General features: G+C 48.4%; 2 long non-coding RNA genes across 3 annotated transcripts in view; both read right to left on the reverse strand.

The window, feature by feature from the left end:
- Positions 1 to 261: 261 nt before the first annotated feature.
- On the reverse strand, positions 262 to 10,288 carry LOC140418791 (uncharacterized). Its single transcript, XR_011945333.1, has 2 exons — positions 9,768 to 10,288; positions 262 to 1,459 (listed from the first exon to the last, which is right to left on the reverse strand). It is a non-coding gene; the product is annotated as an uncharacterized lncRNA (long non-coding RNA).
- Positions 10,289 to 12,960: 2,672 nt separating this feature from the next.
- The window catches only part of LOC140418793 (uncharacterized), a 32,659-nt gene continuing 27,049 nt past the window's right edge, over positions 12,961 to 18,570 (reverse strand). For both annotated transcript variants that reach the window (XR_011945338.1, XR_011945337.1), the window contains exon 3: positions 12,961 to 14,113. This is a non-coding gene — a long non-coding RNA (uncharacterized lncRNA). The remainder of the gene's footprint in view (positions 14,114 to 18,570) is intronic.

Below are 18,570 nucleotides of genomic sequence, written 5' to 3' on the forward strand. Positions count from 1 at the left end.
GGGAGAGAAACTAGAGAAAGATGTGGGTTCAGGGCTCAGGAAAGGATGAAATTTAGAGACAGTTTGGTCCGGTGGGCTCGTGGAAGGGAGGGAAGCAGCAGAGGCAGCTGATCGGATTTACTCAATCTCAGTCACAAAGAAGCTCCACAAGCTCCTCACACGTCTTGTTGGAGGTGAGGGTGGAAGAGACAGGGGAGAGCGAGAGAACTTCAAAAGGAACTAACCTGTATCAGAGATATCAAAAAGTTCCAACACACTGCGTATTTTGCACAAATCTAATTTATTTGACTTTTAGCCTGAATATGAGTCCCTGTAAGTGGGCTGCAGTTTGTTACCATCAGCAGAACCAGACCCCAATGAACACGCTCAGTCCTGGGTGTGATTAACGGAAAATTCCAATCACTGTAGTTATTTATGAACTCGCTGATGTCTCAGCAGGCTGGACGAGGTTGTGAAAGCGTTCCCACACTGGGAGCAGGTGAACGGCCTCTCCCCAGTGTGAACTCGCTGGTGGGTCAGCAGGTTGGATGACTGAGTGAATCCCTTCCCACACTCGGAGCAGGTGAAAGGTCTTGGGCCAGTGTGAATTCGGCGGTGGTCGGTGAGTTGTGATGATTGAACCCAGTCCCGCAGCGAGAGCATCTGAATGGCTTCTCGTCAGTGTGAACACGTTGATGGTACATCAGTTCCCAGGAACATTTAAAGCCCTTCCCACAGTCTGAACATTTAAAAGGTCTCTTGTCTGTGTGAACTCGGTGGTGTCTCAGCAGGGTGGATGAAGTAGTGAATCCCTTCCCACACGTGGAGCAGGGGAAGGGTTTCTCCCCAGTGTGAATTCTCTTGTGCGTCAGCAGGTCAGATGACTGAGTGAATCTCCTTCCACACTTGGAGCAGATAAATGGCCTCTCCCCGCTGTGAATCCTCTGGTGTACAGTGAGTTGGGATGATCGCCTGAACCCAGTCCCGCAGTGAGAGCACCTGAACGGTCTCTCGTCAGTGTGAACACGTTGATGCAGCATCAGTTCCTGGGAACTTTTATAGCACTTCCCGCAGTCTGAGCATTGAAATGGTCTGTCCTCTGTGTGAACCCGCTGGTGTCACAGCAGGTTGGCAGAAATAGTAAAACTCTTCCCACACTTGGAGCAGGAGAACGGTTTCTCCCCAGTGTGACTGCGTCGATGTGTTTCCAGCTCTGATGGGGAAATGAATCCCCTCCCACAGTCCCCACATTTCCACGGTTTCTCCCCAGAGTGACTCCGTTTGTGTCTCGACAGGCCTGATGTTTGGCTGAAGCCTCGTCCACACACAGAACACGTGTACGGTTTCTCCCCACTGTGAATGGTGCTATTTCCTTCCATGTCCAAAGTATGATGATATTCACGTTCCGGTAAATGGAGCAACCGGTGCTGATCCTGATCTGATGAAGTTTCCCGACTGCAAATCCTCCTCTTCCAATGACCTGTGAACCGGATTTAAAATGGAAAATAGGGAGTGAGAGAGAACCCACAAAAACACAAAGGCAGGTGGTGAAATTGAGCTGAATGAATCGGGTCATTTGTGGGGCCGGCACCAGGAAAATGTGACCATGAAAACTGCTGGATTGTTGTGAATACACAACTGGTTCATTAATGTCCTTCAGGGAAGGGAACCTGCCAACTGGTCTGGATCTACACTAGACTCTGACACTCTGCGAGAAGGAAGGAGAAAGGGAGTAGTAGAGGCTGAATGATTGAAACAAGTATTTCATATATCTTCAACATGAGAACTTTGACAATTCCAATTAACATCCTGAAAACTTTGATCAATTCCTTTTTAATCTTCTAAATTCCAAGGATTACAACCCTCATAATCAGGTGGCAAAGGGGTTAGGGAGGGGAAAGATATAATTTTTTAAAAAATAACATATTTTATTCAAGATTTTTGGCCAAACATAACAGTACGTAGTGTTTCTTTTAAACAACAATAAAGCAATATAAATAACAGTGGCCAGTGTTAAGCAAGTAACTAAATAATATATAAACAAAAACAAAACTGAATGGCAACTGCCTTGTCCAAAATAAATACTCTCCAAAAATACAATCCAATATACAATTACCTATAACAAATACCTGTACATATACAATAACATCCCTGAGAGTCCGTCCGATTCCTTCCCCCCACCCTCCCCCAGGGTTGCTGCTGTTGTCTACTTCTTTTCCATTCCCTCTATCTTTCTGTGAGGTAATCGACGAACGGTTGCCACCGCCTGGTGAACCCCTGAGCCGAACCCCTTAACACAAACTTAATCCGTTCTAACTTTATAAACCCTGCCATGTCGTTTATCCAGGTCTCCACACCCGGGGGTTTGGCTTCCTTCCACATTAACAATATCCTGCGCCGGGCTACTAGGGACGCAAAGGCCAACGCGTCAGCCTCTCTCGCCTCCTGCACTCCCGGCTCTTCTGCAACCCCAAATATAGCCAACCCCCAGCTTGGTTCGACCCGGACCCCCACCACCTTCGAAAGCACCTTTGCCACCCCCACCCAGAACCCCTGTAGTGCCGGGCATGACCAGAACATGTGGGTGTGATTCGCTGGGCCTCTCGAGCATCTCGCACACCTATCCTCTACCCCAAAAAATTTACTAAGCCGTGCTCCAGTCATATGCGCCCTGTGTAACACCTTAAATTGTATCAGGCTTAGCCTGGCACACGAGGACGATGAGTTTACCCTACGTAGGGCATCAGCCCACAGCCCCTCCTCAATCTCCTCCCCCAGTTCTTCTTCCCATTTCCCTTTCAGCTCATCTACCATGATCTCCCCTTCGTCCCTCATTTCCCTGTATATGTCCGACACCTTACCATCCCCCACCCATGTCTCTGAGATCACTCTATCCTGCACCTCCTGCGTCAGGAGCTGCGGGAATTCCCTCACCTGTTGCCTCGCAAAAGCCCTCAATTGCATGTACCGAAATGCATTCCCTTGGGGCAACCCATATTTTTCCGTCAGCGCTCCCAGACTCGCAAACGTCCCATCTACAAACAGATCTCTCAGTTGTACTACCCCAGCTCTTTGCCATGCTCCAAATCCCCCATCCATTCTCCCCTGAACGAACCTATGATTGGTTCTTATCGGGGACCGCACCGAAGCTCCCGTCCTTCCCCTATGCCGTCTCCACTGCCCCCAAATTTTCAATGTAGCTACCACCACCGGGCTTGTGGTGTATTTCTTCGGTGAGAGCGGCAATGGTGCCGTCACCATTGCTTGTAGGCTAGTCCCCCTGCAGGACGCCCTCTCCAATCTCTTCCACGCCGCTCCCTCCCCTTCTCCCATCCACTTACACACCATTGAAATATTGGCGGCCCAGTAGTACTCACATAGGCTCGGTAGTGCCAGCCCCCCCCCCCGTCCCTACTACGCTGCAAGAATCCCCTCCTCACTCTCGGGGTCTTCCCAGCCCACACAAAACTCATAATACTCTTCTCGATTCTTTTGAAAAAAGCCTTCGTGATCACCACCGGGAGGCACTGAAACACAAAAAGGAATCTCGGGAGGACCACCATTTTAACCGCCTGCACCCTACCTGCTAATGACAGGGACACCATGTCCCATCTCTGAAAGTCCTCCTCCATCTGTTCCACCAACCGCGTTAAATTAAGCCTGTGTAATGTACCCCAATTCTTGGCTATCTGGATCCCCAAGTACCGGAAGTCCCTTGTTACCTTCCTCAACGGTAAATCCTCTATCTCTCTGCTCTGCTCCCCTGGATGCACCACAAACAGCTCACTTTTCCCCATGTTCAGTTTATACCCTGAAAAATCCCCAAACTCCCCAAGTATCCGCATTATCTCTGGCATCCCCTCCGCCGGGTCCGCCACATATAGCAACAAATCATCCGCATACAGAGATACCCGGTGTTCTTCTCCCTCCCTGAGTACTCCCCTCCACTTCCTGGAACCCCTCAATGCTATGGCCAGGGGTTCAATCGCCAGTGCAAACAATAACGGGGACAGAGGACATCCCTGCCTCGTCCCTCTATGGAGCCGAAAATAGTCAGACCCTCGTCCATTCGTGACCACGCTCGCCATCGGGGCCCTATACAGCAACTGTACCCACCTAATATACCCATCTCCAAAACCATATCTCCTCAGCACCTTCCCCCTCTGGTGGGAAGCCTCCGTATATTTGTATTCAGCTGTCTCCCCTTCACAAACCCAGTTTGGTCCTCATGAACCACCCCGGGACACAATCCTCTATCCTCATTGCCATTACCGTGGCCAGAATCTTAGCGTCTACATTCAGGAGGGAAATGGGCCTGTAGGATCCGCATTGCAGCGGGTCTTTTTCCTTCTTTAGGAGGAGCGATATCGTTGCCTCTGACATAGTCGGGGGCAGCTGCCCCCTTTCCCTCGCCTCATTAAAGGTTCTCATCAGTAGCGGGGCCGGCAGGTCCATATATTTCCTATAGAATTCAACTGGGAATCCGTCTGGTCCCGGGGCCTTCCCCGCCTGCATGCTCCCAATCCCTTTCACCACTTCCTCCGTCTCAATCTGTGCTCCCAGTCCCACCCTCTCCTGCTCCTCCACCTTAGGAAATTCCAGCTGATCCAGAAAGCACATCATTCTCTCCTTCCCATCCGGGGGCTGAGCTTCATATAATCTTTCGTAAAATGCCTTGAACACTCTATTCACTCTCTCTGCTCCCCGCTCCATCTCTCCCTCCTCATCTCTCACCCCCCCCCCCTATCTCCCTCGCTGCTCCCCACTTTTCCTCAGTTGGTGGGCCAGCAGCCTGCTCGCCTTCTCCCCGTATTCATACTGTACACCCTGTGCCTTCCTCCATTGTGCCTCTGCATTACCCGTAGTCAACAAGTCAAATTCTACATGTAGCCTTTGCCTTTCCCTGTACAGTCCCTCCTCCGGTGCCTCCGCATATTGTCTGTCCACCCTAAGAAGTTCTTTCAACAACCGCTCCCTTTCCCTACCCTCCTGCTTTCTTTTATGTGCCATAATAGATATCAGCTCCCCTCTAACCACTGCCTTCAGCGCCTCCCAGACCACTCCCACCTGGACCTCCCCATTATCATTGAGTTCCAAGTACCTTTCAATACACCCCGTCACCCTTCAGCACACCCCCTCATCCGCCAATAATCCCATGTCCATTCTCCAGTGTGGACGCTGTTGTTTTTCTTCCCCTAACTCCAGGTCCACCCAATGTGGAGCATGATCCGAAATGGCTATAGCCGTGTACTCCGTCCCCGTCACCTTTGGGATCAGTGCCCTTCCCAAAACAAAAAAATCTATTTGTGAATAAACTTTGTGGACATAGGAGAAAAACAAAAACTCCTTACTCCTAGGTCTACTAAATCTCCAGGGGTCTACTCCTCCCATCTGCTCCATAACGTCCTTAAGCACACTAGCTGCAGCCGGCCTCCTTCCGGTCCTGGACCTCGATCTGTCCAGCCCTGGGTCCAGCACCGTATTAAAATCTCCACCCATTACCAACTTCCCCACTTCTAGGTCCGGGATTCGTCCTAGCATACGCCTCATAAAGTTGGCATCATCCCAGTTCGGGGCATACACGTTCACTAATACCACCGCCTCCCCTTGCAATTTGCCACTCACCATCACGTATCTGCCCCCACTATCCGCCACTATAGTCTTTGCCTCGAACATTACCCGCTTCCCCACTAGTATGGCCACCGCCCTGTTTTTTGCGTCTAGCCCCGAATGAAACACCTGCCCCACCCATCCTTTGCGAAGTCTGACCTGGTCTATCAGCTTCAGATGCGTCTCCTGAAGCATAACCACATCTGCCTTAAGTTTCTTTAGGTGTGCGAGTACCCGTGCCCTCTTAATCGGCCCGTTCAGCCCTCTCACATTCCACGTGATCAACCGGGTTGGGGGGCTCTTTACCCCCCCCCCTTGACGACTAGCCATCTTTTTTAATCCAGCTCCTCACCCGGTTCCCACGTAGCCGTATCTCCCCCAAGCGGCGCCCCCCCTGCCCCGACCACCCCCCCCCCATACCAGCTCCCCCTTCTCCCCAGCAGCAGCAACCCAGTTAACCCCCCACCCCGCTAGATCCCAAACTAGCGTAATTGCACCCCCCATGTTGCTCCCAGAAGTCAGCAAACTCTGGCCGACCTCGGCTTCCCCCCGTGACCTCGGCTCACACTGTGCGAGGCCCCCTCCTTCCTGCTTCCCTGTTCCCGCCGTGATTACCATAGCGCGAGAACAAAGCCCGCGCTTCCCTTTTGGCCCCGCCCCCAATGGCCGGCGCCCTCAGCTCCTCATCCTCCCTCCCCCCACCTCCCCCACGACATGGGGAAGAGAGAAAAGTTACAGGGTCGCAGGATTAACAACTTGGGAAGGCATCTCTTCCCTCTTTTCCCCCCCTTCATCCCACATATTCACCCCCCCAATTTGTCCCAAACGTTCTTTTTATGGCCCGCTCACTCCAGTTTCTCCTCGACAATAAATGTCCACGCCTCATCTGCCGTTTCGAAGTAGTGGTGTTTCCCTTGATGCGTGACCCACAGTCTTGCCGGTTGCAGCATTCCAAATTTAATCTTCCGTTTGTGCAGCACCGCCTTGGCCCGATTAAAGCTTGCCCTCCTTCTCGCCACCTCCGCACTCCAATCTTGATATATGCGGATCACCGCGTTCTCCCACCTACTGCTCCGAGTTTTCTTTGCCCATCTGAGGACCATCTCTCTGTCCTTATATCGGAGAAATCTCACCACTAGGGCTCGAGGAATTTCTCCAGCCCTCGGTCTTCGCGCCATAACTCGATAGGCTCCCTCCACCTCCAGCGGACCCATCGGGGCCTCCGATCCCATTAACGAGTGCAGCAACGTGCTCACAGATGCCCCGACGTCCGCCCCTTCCACACCTTCGGGAAGACCAAGAATCCTTAAATTCTTCCTCCTCGCTTTATTCTCCAGCACCTCCAGCCTTTCCACACACCTTTTGTGTTGTGCCTCGTGCATCTCCGTTTTCACCACCAGGCCCTGTATGTCGTCCTCATTCTCAGCAGCCTTTGCCTTCACGACCCGAAGCTCCTGCTCCTGGGTCTTTTGCTCCTCCTTTAGCCCCTCAATCGCTTGTAATATCGGGGCCAACAGCTCCTCCTTCATCTCCTTTTTGAGTTCTTCCACGCAACGCCGCAGGAACTCTTGTTGTTCAGGGCCCCATATTAAACTGCCTCCTTCCGACGCCATCTTGCTTTGTGCCTGCCTTCCTGGCCGCTGCTCTAGAGGATCCACCGCAATCCGGCCACTTTCCTCTCTTTTTTCCATCCGTGTCCAGGGGGGGGATTCCCTTCTGGATTCCAGCACAGTGTTTTTTGCCATTAGAATTGCCGTTGGGGCTCCTATCAAGAGCCCAAAAGTCCGTTCCACCGGGAGCTGCCGAAACGTGCGACCTAGCTGGTCATCGCCGCACCCGGAAGTCGGGGAAAGATATAATTAATGGAATAGTGCTAAAGACTGTGCAGGGACACAGGGGACTGGGGTTTCTAAGTGTTTTTATCTCTGAAGTGACAGGATATATTCAGAGAGTAGTTAGCAAAGCAGTTCTGTGGAAAGATCATTTAGATCTGAAAATTAACTCTGATTCTCTCTCCTTCACATTACTGGAGGAAGTGCTGATGAAAGGGGGACTGGAGAAGGGGGTAGTGTCAGCGGTCTACGGAGCTCTTTTGGAAGAGGAGAAGGCATCACTGGAAGGGATCAAAGGAAAATGAGAGGAAGAGTTGGGAGAGGATATGGAGGAGGTGTTCTGGTGTGAGGTGCTCCGGAGAGTGAATACCTCCACCTCGTGCGCGATGTTGGAGCTGATACGGCTGAAATGAAAATGAAAAATGAAATGAAATTCGCTTATTGTCACAAGTAGGCTTCAAATGAAGTTACTGTGAAAAGCCCCTAGTTGCCACATTCCGGCGCCTGTTCAGGGAGGCTGGTACGGTGGTATACAGAGCACACCTCACGAGGGCGAGGATGAGACGATTCTTTGAAGGAGTTGAAGATGTGTGTGAACGCTGCGCGCGGGGGGGGGGGGGGGGGGGGGGGGGGGCTGCCAGGTCGCCATATTTGTAGGATGCCATATTTGGGGTGTTGGACCGGCCAGGGTTGGAAACGGGTGCGGAGGCACATGTTGTAGCCTTCGCCTCGTTGATCGCCCGAAGACGGAACCTGATGGGTTGGAGAGCAACCTCTCCACCCTGGCGCGGCGGGGGGATCTGTTGGAATTTTTGACTCTTGAGAAGGTTAAGTTTGAACTGAGGGGAAGGACATAGAGGTTCGACAATTCATGGACATTATTCATTATGCACTTCCAAGAACTGGATAACATCGAACATTAGTTGGGGGGGGGTGGGAGGGCTGGGGGGGAGGGGGCGATGGGTGTTAATGGGGGATTCCTGATTCCTTTTTGTCAGTTGTTCATGTGAACATGTGGGTTAATGTTTTGGGTTTGGTGGGAGGATGGGATTGTTGTTATTAATATGGGGATTGACATATTTGTTACTGATTATTGTTTATTGTTGATGGGTGTAAACTTGGGAGAAAATGCAAAAAAGGAGAATAAAGAAATATGTTTTAAAAACTCTGATTCTCTTTACAGATGCTGCCAGATCTGCAGAGTTTATCCAGAATTTTCTGTTTTATCTCAGATTTCAAGAACCTGCAGTATTTTGCTTCTTTAAATTAACTCTTGAGCTGATTAATGGTGTTAATGAGCACAAAAGAGAAGTTTTACTGCTTTATAAAGCTCTGATAAGGCCACAATTTGAGTATTGCTTCCATTTTTGGTCACCACTCTTCAGGAAGAATGTGAAGGTCCTTGAGAAGGTGCAGAAGAGATTTTGCAGAATGGTTCCGACAGAGGGGGTTGAGGGGCGATTTAATTCAGGTGTAGAAGATTCTGATGGGTTTAGGTAAAATAGACAAAGAAAATCTGTTCCCATTCACTGGTTGCACAAGAACTCGGGGACATATTTAGGTTTTGTAAAAGATATGGGAGATGTGAAGGGGATCGATTTTGCAGTCAATGGTAATGACCCTAAAGTTGTGGCTGAGGGGAGGGCAGAAATGGACACGATGAATATTTTCAAAAGGCATAAAGGATAAATATTTAATGGAAACAAACCTGCGAGGATAGAGGGATGGAACAGGGGAATGGGACTGACTGGACTGCTCTTGCGAACTAGCACAGACTCAATGGGCCGAATAGCCTCCGCTGTGCCACAATGACTATGACTATTTTCTGTAATCTCATCGTATAATTTAACTTTAGGATTCAGCAGCGGCACAGTGGTTAGCACTGCTGCCTCACAGCATCAGGGACCTGGGTTCAATTCCAGCCTTTATTGGAGTTTGTACATTCTCCCCTTGTCTGCATGGTGCTCCGGTTTCCTCACCGTCCAAAGATGTGCAGGTTAGTGGATTGGCTATGCTAAATTGCCTCGTAATGTCCAAGGATGTGCAGTTCAAGTTCTGGGTTATGCGTATTGGGTGGGGTGGATGGAGGAAGCATAAATGGGTAGAGTGCTCATTTTGAAGGGTTGGTGCTGGATGCCACCCCCCCCTCCCCCTCTGCACTGTAAGGATTCTTTGATCACTCAAGGAAATCTGTGCTCTGCACTCCCTCTGAGGCCATTCTATTCTCCCAAGGTTTGTTGCCCAGAGTTGAGTTTTCAAGGTGTGGTCGAACCAGGGTTTCTGAATCTCGGGGTTTTTCCAGTCACACTGGGACCTGAAATCTTCCCTCACAGACAAACATTTTACCTTGCACGCTCAGATGCTGCTGATATTCAGGTTCTAATGTGTCGCTGATTCTGTCAGATCACAATGTGATACTTGGTTTGAGTTTCCCATCGATCAATGCTCCACTTTTAACTTCCTGAAAAAGAAAGTTACAAAGACCTTCAACTGTTAGTCTAAGATATAAATTGAGGTGACATAAAATTTGTCTTGGTTTGAATTTGCTTTGTGTAAATCCTCCCCTTCTAACCCCCTGTAAAAGGAGTTTCCAGAATCCATCACTGTCAGTCACAACATTCTCTCCTCCTGCTGACAGGCCAGGGAGCACTGCGCATGCGCCCTGCTGCAATATGGCTGCCGTTATTCTGGGCCTGTGGCGCACAGTAGCCTAACAACGTCCTTTGCAAACACAGGATCAGGAGCTTTTTATTCGGGGTTTGAGGCATTCATGCTGTGTTTATAAAGCCCCCTTCCCAGCCACTCCGCTGTCTCTGCCCCCACACCTCGCGACCCCGTGACTCAGTTCACCGGATCATTTTTCCCCTCGCCGCCCAAGTCCAGGCACGTACCTCACTGCGCATGCCCCATTCAGAGGCCGCACTGCGCATGCTCTCGTCAGAGACTGCGCATTCTCCACTTCCAGCTTGGTGGTGCGCCTGCGCAAGAAGCTCCTGCGGGCTGAAGAGGACACAGTCTTCCACGCGGAGAATGCTGGGTCTTTATCCAACCATTAAAACGCAATATTGATCAATCGAATTTGTTGCTTTGTGATCCGATTTCAATTGGAGCCACGTGCCAAGATGTCACATTATTAAATTAATTGATATAGCAACCAAAGTGCATATGAAGTATCTGAATGATACTAAATGGGCGGCACGGTGACATAGTGGCTAGCACTGCTGCTTCACAGCGCCAGAGACCCGGGTTCAATTCCGGCCTCGGATAACTGTGGGAAGATTGCAGTTTCTCCCTGTGTCTCTGAAGGTTTCCTTCGGGTGTTCCGGTTTCCTCCCACAGTCCGAAGATGTGCAGGTTAGGTGGATTGGCCGCGATATATTGGTGTACAAAAGATTAGGTGGGTCACCGGGATAGGGTGAAGGCATGGGATTAACTGGGGTGCTCTTTCCAAGGGCTGGTGCAGGCTCGAATAGCCTCCTGCTGCACTGTAGATTCTATGATTCTTCCTTCAGTGTGACTGAGCTGTTATGTCAGCAAATAGGATGACCGAGTTAATTCATTTCCACATTCGCCTGGAGGCACATTCACCTTGGACCCAAGATGGCGCCGGAGCGTGGCGACTCTCTGTGAGCTCTACCAAACAGATCCCCTTTTTACATCTCTTATAATCGTACTGATCTTTTAAAACTAATTGAACACGAACATTATCACTAACCTTTACTCCTGTATGCTTCACCCGATGCCGGTGTCTATGTATTTACATTGTGGACCTTGTGTTGCCCTTTTATGTATTTTCTTTCTATTTTCTTTTCTTTAATGTACTAAATGATCTGTTTGAGCTGCTCTTAGAAAAATACTTTTCACTGTACCTCAGTACACGTGACGATAAACAAATCCAAATCCAAAGAATTTTGTGGTGGGATTTTACACCTGTGATTGAAGCTCAGTCAGGGAATTTAAACCCTTCTACTAATGAGTTCCACATTCTTAGCACTGTTCAGTCTAAGAAAAGCCAAAAAATACTACAGATGATGGAAATCTGAATTAACAACAAAAATAATAATCTAATAATAATCTTTATTAGAGTCACAAGTAGGCTTACATTAACACTGCAATGAAGTTACTGTGAAAATCCCCGAGTCGCCACATTCCGGCGCCTGTTTGGAAACACTGGGGGAGAATTTAGAATGTCCAATTCACCTAACAAGCATGTCCTTCAGGGCTTGTGGGAGGAAACTGGAGCACTCGGAGGAAACCCACGCAGATACGGGGAAAACGAGCACACTCCGCACAGACAGTGACCCAAGCCAGAATCGAAATACTCACAGATCTGGTAGTGTCTGTGGAGAGAGTGACATGGTTTACATTTCATGTCTAAGATCGTTCATCAGAACTACACTGCATCAGCACAGATCTAAAAGGTCAACTGTTTCTCAATCCCCAGATGTTGCCAGATATGCTGCGTATTTCTAGTATTTTCTATTTTAATGTCTAGTGGGCTAAACAGCTGGCTTGTGATGCAGAACGAGGCCAGCAGCGCATGTTCAATTCCCGTACCTGCCTCCCCGAACAGGCGCTGGAATGTGGCGACTAGGGGCTTTTCACAGTAACTTCATTGAAGCCTGCTTGTGACAATAAGCAATTATTATTATTATTATTAGTTAAAGAGAATTGCTCCTTAGATGCATTACTAAGTTATATTTATTTTTATCCTTATACAAGTGACAACATCTTCCAGTTGTCTACCCTGTAAAACACTTCTATACGGTTATATTGCTCAATCATTCACTTTTCCATAGGAAACATCCCTAGCCTGCTCAATCTATCATGATGGGTATAACCTGTCAGTATAGAATTGCTCCAGTAAAACTTTCTTGCATCCTTTCCAGTGCTTCTAAATACACTTTATAATAAGGAGATCTGAGCTAATTAGAGCAGCAATCGCGCCATTGTCCCCAAACGCCTGCAAGTTGTAGTGCTTAAGTTTTTCCCCCCATTAGCTGAATATAAGATGGAATGAGCAGGTTCAACAAGCCGATCTCTAACATTATGGGGCATCTACAATGGTGTGTCCTTTCCCTACAGTGAAACAGTGGGATGTTTTACTCATAATCTGTCAATTATGACATGAAAAATAGCGTTTCTGAGAACAACAGGTTTTCAATGAAGTGGCTCGAGGTCAGATTATGTTTTACACATATTTTCTGAGCAGTGATAGGCTGTACTTGTAATTTATGTGTACTTTTACTTACAGTTCAGTCCAGCTTGCTCAGATTTCATGCTCTCATAATTGTCCTTCACGTTCATAAATTCCCAAATTCAAAATACGAACCTTGGACGCACTCTTCTCTCCCTCAAACTGAATGTAAAATTCGAACATGTATGATCGTGGCCACCTAGGGCTGCCTTCACCATGAAGTTACTAATTAATCCCATCTCATTGCACAATACCAAGTCTAGTACCTCCCTTTGGGTGGTTCCAGAAATCAGAACACACAGAGCAGCAAAAGATGTTTGTAGTTGGACTCGGCACACAAAGTAAGTTTGTTCAGTCAACAACTTAATATAATGGGTTTACAGATGACAATTAACATAGTAACTCTGTCAAAAATGTCGAATACTAATAGAGCAAAATACTGCGGCTGCTGAAATCTGAAATAAACACACATGTCCATCCGAGGCCAGCTGCAATGCTCCAGTGATGCCCAATGTAAATTGGAAGAACAGCAACTCTTCTTCCTGTTAGACACTTTACAGCCTCCCCCATCTGCCCTTCGCTGTTCAGTTGCTTCCATTTCATATTCGGCTGTCTCACCATTTTTCCACCGTTAATGCTCTTCATTCCTTAATGACCCCTTTGACTTATGTCCATGACAAATTTGTCCATGCGGCACGGTGACACAGAGGTTAGCACTGTTGCCTCACAGCACCTGGGACCCAGGTTCAATTTGGCCTTGGGAGTTTGCACATTCTCCCTGTGTCTGCATGGTTTTTCTCCGGGTGTTCCGGTTTCTTCTCACAGTCTAAAGATGTACAGGTTTGGTGGATTGGCTGTGCTAAATTGCCTCTTAGTGTCCAAAGGTGTGCAGGTTAGGTGGCGTTACGGGGATTGGGTGTGATAGTGGGCCTAGGTAGGGAGTGGGAGCTCTTTCAGAGGATCGGTGCAGCCTTGATGAGCTGAATGGCCTCCATCTGCACTGAAGGGATTCCATATCTGTTGGTGGATTGGCCATGCTAAATTGCCCCAGGGTGTCCAAAGATGTGCAGGTTAGGTTTAGTTACGGGGTTTCAGGGATAGGGCGGGAGCCTGGTTAGGGTGCTCTTTCAAAGGATCAGTGCAGACTCAATGGGCTGAATGGCCTCATTATGCATTGTAGGTATTCTATTCTATTCTTGTCTATTCTACCTGGTCTTCTATTCTGCCCACCTCCTGTGCCACTTTCCAACTATATAATCCATCTATCTGTCCATTCCTACCCTACCCTCCTATACTGCTGTGAATGATCATTTAAATGAGTGTACTGGTAAACTTTGTTTCTCTCCACAGATGTTGGCAGACCAGCTAAATCTATCCAGCAATATCTGATTTCATGCTAACAGTAATGTTGCTCATAAAGACAGACGCCAGCAATATGGTAATTGAAGCAGAGGAAATGGCAGAGATGGTTACAAATCACTTGTTCTCGGTCTTCCTGTGGAGGCAAAGCAGAAAGAGAGATGAGGAAAGGAGGTTCTGTGCGGATCTGCTGACAACCGCCTTTCTTTTTCACTGACGGGATTTGACCAACGGAATTGTTCACATCTTGTTCAAGGAAGGATCAAATAAAATTGGCACCTCCATTTCAAATCTGTTGTGAAGTAACATTCTCTCATTTGATTTGAAAGCTGACTGTTGTGAAGCTGCAACCGAGCACACTGGGCTTTGTGCCGCACTTGTGGTGTCCTGGTCATCACATTCGCCGATTGAAAACCGGACAGAAACATTATCAAATCTTTCACCTTAACCGTGAGACAAGTTAGAATGATTTAAGTTTGTTGCAGGATGTTATCGGGATCTCGGGTGCTGCAGCCAATTCTATTTACTTTTACCCCGGCCTCAAAATGCATTCAGCAAAATCAGAAATGCTGAATTGTCCTGAAGCAATGAGATGGCAAATATGTCCGCATTTTGACAAAGTTCACATATTAGCGGTTCGTCAGTCCACAACAGAATTGAATTGGTTTACAGCTTTAATTATCATATGAAACATGCGCATAAAGACAGTTGCATGCGATTCTGTGACTGAATTAGAGGAAATGGCAGAGATTTAATAGAGCCATCTTTTAAAAAATCTGTCTTCATGATAACGAAATAGGAAAAAACACTCGGGGACTTGAGAAAAACGAGGCTCGGTACAGATCCTGTGGCGTCCCTCTTTCTTCAACACGAACGGGATGAAGGCGCCAGAATGTTTCACACACAGAACAAAAAGGAATCAAATATAATGAAAATATCATTCTCAAATCTCTACCTGTAAATCTATCCCATTTCATTTCAATGCTGACTGTGCTCAATCCCAAATGAGCACAATGAAGAAGATTGCTTATTGTCACAAGTAGGCTTCAATGAAGTTACTGTGAAAAGTCCCTAGTCACCACATTTCAGCGCCTGTTCAGGGAGGCTGATATGGGAATCGAACCATGCTGTTGGCCTGCCTTGGTCTGCTTTAAAAGCCAGCGATTTAGCCCAGTGTGCTAACCAGCCCCAATAGGGTTTGCATTTCCCAGTGACTCGAAACTTTGTCACAATGAAGCTCAGAGAATTGTGCTGGGTCTCAGGATTACTCACAGTAACAATACCACGACACCATCACCTCCCCAGTCAAGCGCTTTGCAGAGCTCGTCCGGGATATGAACACGGGACCTCTTGCATTTTGGAAACCCCTAAGCGAAAATCATACCCCACGGTTTCCATGGTATCTTCATGGAGTCAGTGTCTTTGTGAGTTTCCTCTTTAGACAATCAGGTGAAGCTTCGTCCTCACACAGAACACGTGTATGGTTTCTCCTCTTAGTGAATAGTGTGTTTTTCACGCTGTAACTGGTTAAAGCTCTTTCCACAGTCAGTTCGCTGGAACACTCTCACTCGGGTGTGTGTGTGTCTCGGTGCTTTTCCAGTCACACTGATGTTTGAAATATTTTCCCACAAACATTTTGATTCCACATTCATAGTCTGAGGATATTCTGGTCTTGATCAATTGAGTGACACTGTCAGATCTTAATGTGATATTTGGTTTCTGTTTCATGTCTGAAAACGCTTTCCTAATGCCATGTAAATGGAGTTGACAAAGGTCACATTATCAGCACACGATAGAAATTCAGAACAGTTATTTCCAGTTTTGGGGGAACATATTTTTCTCTCTTCTGTCCCCAAAGCTGTAAATCCCCGTCCCACACACTCTTCCTCCTCCCTGGGACTGAAATCCAAATAAAGTATGAGATCATTATTTCTGTATCCTGTTACCAAATTTATATAATTAGAGATAAGAATATGCTTTATAAGTCACTTCATCCATGACTTGTGACAGACATTAATCTGAATCACCCTGACTGAGCAGACAGAATAACGTATGTTAACTTTGAGTCCAGAACTGACTTGTGTGGAGATTTGATGAGCAATCGCAAAGGTTGTTTCTCCAAATCTTCCAGGGTTTCCTTTGTTCTTCCTCTCCCTCTCGAACTAAGTTATACTGGATATCAGACTCAGGGTCCATTCTGGTTCTCTTCCTGCTGACTAAATAACTTCAATCAAATATGGAGAAGACTCAATCCACTGTTCAGTCCCTGCTCCAATCTCCATTCCTTTTTAAAAATATATATTTTATTCAAAATTTTGTGGCCAAACATAACAGTACATAGTTTTTCTTTTGAACAACAACAAAGCAATATAAATAACCGTGGCCAATTTTAAACAAATAAATAAATAATATATAAACAAAAACAAAACTGAGTGGCAACTGCCTTGTCAAAAATAGTTACTCTCCAAAGATACCATCCAACAATCCAATATACATTACCTATAACAAGTGTCTATACATATACAATGACATCCCTGAGAGTCCGTCCGGTCCCCTCCCCCCCCCCCCCCCCCCCCCCCCACCTGGGTTCCTGCCGTTGTCTTCTTCTTTTCCATTCCCTCTATCTTTCTGTGAGGTAGTCGACAAACAGTTGCCACCGCCTGGTGAACCCCTGAGCCAAACCCCTTAATACGAACTTGATCCGTTCTAACTTTATAAACCCTGCCATGTCGTTTATCCAGGTCTCCACACCCGGGGGTTTGGCTTCCTTCCACATTAACACTATCCTGCGCCGGGCTACTAGGGACGCAAAGGCCAAAACATCAGCCGCTCTCGCCTCCTGCACTCCCGGCTCTTCTGCAACCCCGAATATAGCCAACCCCCAGCTTGGTTCGACCCGGACCCCCACCACCTTCAAAAGCACCTTTGCCACCCCCACCCAGAACCCTATCCGCCACTCTGGTCTTTGCCTCAAACATTACCCGCTTCCCCACTAATATAGCCACCCCCCTGTTTTTTGCGTCTAGCCCCGAATGAAACACCTGCCCCACCCATCCTTTGCGAAGTCTGACCTGGTCTATCAGTTTCAGATGCGTCTCCTGCAGCATAACCACATCTGCCTTAAGTTTTTTTAGGTGTGCGAGTACCCGTGCCCTCTTAATCGGCCCGTTCAGCCCTCTCACATCTTTACCACCCCCCCCCCCCCCCCCCCCTTGTCGACTAGCCATCTCCTTTTTCCATCCAGCTCCTCTCCCGGTTCCCACGTAGCCGTATCTCCCCCCCAACGGCGCCCTCCCGCCCCGACCACCCCACCCCATACCAGCTCCCCCTTCTCCCCAGCAGCAGCAACCCAGTTACCCCCCCCCCCGCTAGATCCCTTTCTAGCGTAATTGCACCCCCCATGTTGCTCCCAGAATTCAGCAAACTCTGGCCGACCTTGGCTTCCCCCCGTGACCTCGGCCCCCACTGTGCGAGGCCCCCTCCTTCCTGCTTCCCTGTTCCCGCCATGATTACCATAGCGCGGGAACAAAGCCATTTGGCCCCGCCCCCAGCTCCCCATCCTCCCTCCCCCCCTCCCTCATGACATGGGGAAGAGAGAAAACTTACAGGGAAATCATCTCTTCCCCCATTTCCCCCCCCTTCACCCCACGTAATCACCCCACCACTTTGTCCCAAACGTTCTTTTTCTAGCCCGCTTATTCCAGTTTCTCCTCGACAATAAATGTCCACGCCTCTTCTGCCGTTTCAAAGTAGTGGTGTTTCCCTTGATGTGTGACCCACAGTCTAGCCGGCTGCAGCATTCCAAATTTAACCTTCCTTTTGTGCAGCACCGCCTTGGCCCGATTAAAGCTTGCCCTCCTTCTCGCCACCTCCGCACTCCAATCTTGATATACGCGGATCACCGCGTTCTCCCACCTACTGCTCCGGGTTTTCTTTGCCCATCTGAGGACCATCTCTCTGTCCTTATATCGGAGAATTCTCACCACTATGGCTCGAGGAATTTCTCCAGCCGTCGGTCTTCGCGCCATAACTCGATAAGCTCCCTCCACCTCCAATGGGCCCGTCGGGGCCTCCGATCCCATTAACGAGTGAAGCATCGTGCTCACATATGCCCCGACGTCCGCCCCTTCTGGAAGACCAAGAATCCTTAAATTCTTCCTCCTCGCATTATTCTCCAGCACCTCCAGCCTTTCCACACACCTTTTGTGTTGTGCCTCGTGCATCTCTGTCTTCACCACCAGACCCTGTATTTCGTCCTCATTCTCAGCAGCCTTTGCCTTCACGACCCAAAGCTCCTGCTCCTGGGTCTTTTGCTCCTCCTTTAGCCCTTCAATCGCCTGTAATATCGGGGCCAACAGCTCCTTCTTCATCTCCTTTTTAAGTTCTTCCACGCAGCGCCGCAGGAACTCTTGTTGGTCAGGGCCCCATATTAAACTGCCACCTTCCGACGCCATCTTGCTTTGTGCTTGCCTTCCTGGCCGCTGCTCTAGAGGATCCACCGCAATCCGGCCACTTTCCTCTCCTTTTTCCATCCGTGTCCAGGGGGGATTCCCTTCTGGTTTACCGCACAGTGTTTTTAGCCGTTAAAATTGC

Source organism: Scyliorhinus torazame, chromosome 5, assembly GCF_047496885.1.
Source record: "Scyliorhinus torazame isolate Kashiwa2021f chromosome 5, sScyTor2.1, whole genome shotgun sequence".
Classification (NCBI taxonomy): Eukaryota; Metazoa; Chordata; class Chondrichthyes; order Carcharhiniformes; family Scyliorhinidae; genus Scyliorhinus; species Scyliorhinus torazame.